Source organism: Capsicum annuum, unplaced genomic scaffold (genome assembly GCF_002878395.1).
Source record: "Capsicum annuum cultivar UCD-10X-F1 unplaced genomic scaffold, UCD10Xv1.1 ctg62190, whole genome shotgun sequence".
NCBI classification, from domain to species: Eukaryota; Viridiplantae; Streptophyta; class Magnoliopsida; order Solanales; family Solanaceae; genus Capsicum; species Capsicum annuum.
In genome coordinates this window covers 3,190-5,003 of record NW_025871171.1, presented here as the reverse complement: position 1 = coordinate 5,003, position 1,814 = coordinate 3,190, and the positions used below count along the sequence as shown (strand labels likewise).

General features: G+C 35.8%; 1 non-coding gene across 1 annotated transcript; it reads right to left on the bottom strand.

Moving 5' to 3' along the window:
• Nucleotides 1-188: 188 nt before the first annotated feature.
• Nucleotides 189-379, bottom strand: LOC124893583. Its single transcript, XR_007050773.1, has one exon. It is a non-coding gene; the product is annotated as a U2 spliceosomal RNA (small nuclear RNA).
• Nucleotides 380-1,814: the final 1,435 nt, after the last annotated feature.

The window sequence follows — 1,814 nt, the reverse complement described above, 5'->3', positions numbered from 1 at the left end:
TCGGCTTCGGGTGCCAGTCCGGCCCGATGGGATTTTGGGGCGTGACACAGAACTATCAGTTCTAGCAAGTCACTAATGACTTGGGATGGTTATGGAGGAGCTCTATCAACAAAATCAGAAAAAATACAGCTAATAACCTAAAGGGTCATTACAAAATGATTCACACCAAATACATTGATCTTGGATTGGTGAGGTGCGCCAGGCCCATGCAGTAGTGCAACACAAAGACGACACTTGAGAGCCCAGGCAGCAAGCTACCTTGAGGGACTCTCCCCCTCAAAAAATAGAATTAATATCATGCAGATCAATGGTCCACATATCAGATATTAAACTGATAAGAACAGATACTAGATTTTAGCCAAAAGGCCGAGAAAGGTATACTTAACAAAATAAATGGGCCTTTCCTTTAATACCAACCTATGCTGTCTAAATATTTTTATCTTCTATGATGTGGGAACAAGTGTCAATCAAAAAACACCTGCAAAACTGAAGGAACAAAACACCATGTTCAACCACATTTTATGAACAATTTGTGTTCATATCTGAACATGTAAAAATTAAGATTGGACAAAAAAGAACTAACAAACAGTTATTGAAGCACCCAAAGTTTCGAAATGCACAAAAATTATGTGTTACGATATGTATTTCTGGTAGGCAGTATATAAAGTAACTAGCTGCAAATACATGAATTTCGAGATGGTTGTATGCTAGATTATTTTTTACACTATTTAATCTCTAATATATGTCTTCATTAGATTCCTCCGGTTGCCTTGCTTATTATTCTCCGTAGTGATCAAATTTTTCTATCTTGGAGAATAATGGCTGATGCTTTGTGTCTCTGATCTTGCACTGTAATTAGGCTTATGATTTAAGTTCCGTCCTCAACCGTAAATGATGTTAAATAAATCTGAAAGACATATTTATTGCATTACTAAAGGGATATTGATAAATCATAATCTGGATATGCCGCTTGTTGTATTGCAAGTTGTAACTAAAGAAATAACCAAAAAGAGAAACAGAAAAACAACAGTAGAGAACAAATTTTGAGTTAAAAACAATACAGTAAACCTTAGGAACGTGACATTAACAACAACATTTCCAGTGTAATCCCACAAGTGAAATCCAAAAAGGATAGGTTATTATGAAATTTTATCCTCATCTTTGTAAGGTAGAGAGATTGTTTCTGGACTATAAATGCAGCATTACGAGAGAGTAATAAAACATATTGATTGGTCTCAAAGTTAGTACTTAGAAAATAATAATTAGTGTCAACAGATCCTAAAAGTAAAGGAAACAATTTTACTAACAGTACTCATAGCACAACACTAGAGTAGTCACTATCAGGCCTATCCAAATAGAAAGAGAAACATATTATTCCTGCATTAGCAAAATAATTTAAGAATAAAATCCCACATAAGCTAAAAAAAGAGTATAATGCTTGATTGTTTATATAAAGAGAGAGTGTCACGGGCCTAATTTTAGCCACGTGCGGACAGCTTAACACTCACGATATCGAGGCTAAACTTCAGTCCTAAACCGCCCTAAATTCGTCCCAAGAACTTTCGAACACTCACACGAACTCACGAGGAAATAGTAAGAAAGACACTCGGTTTTGGGAGGCCCGAAGAGCCAATTTTCAGATTATATTTCTTGAATATTTGAAGTGAATGATCTGCCCAAGAGGGCCTTTACAAGCTATATATAATGCCCCTTAGTCAAGGGATACAATTAATGCTAGTCAACATTACCCTATTTGGGCATACAAGTCATGAACAATTAGAAAGGGCTTTGTCTAGTATGCTGATTTTGTAGAG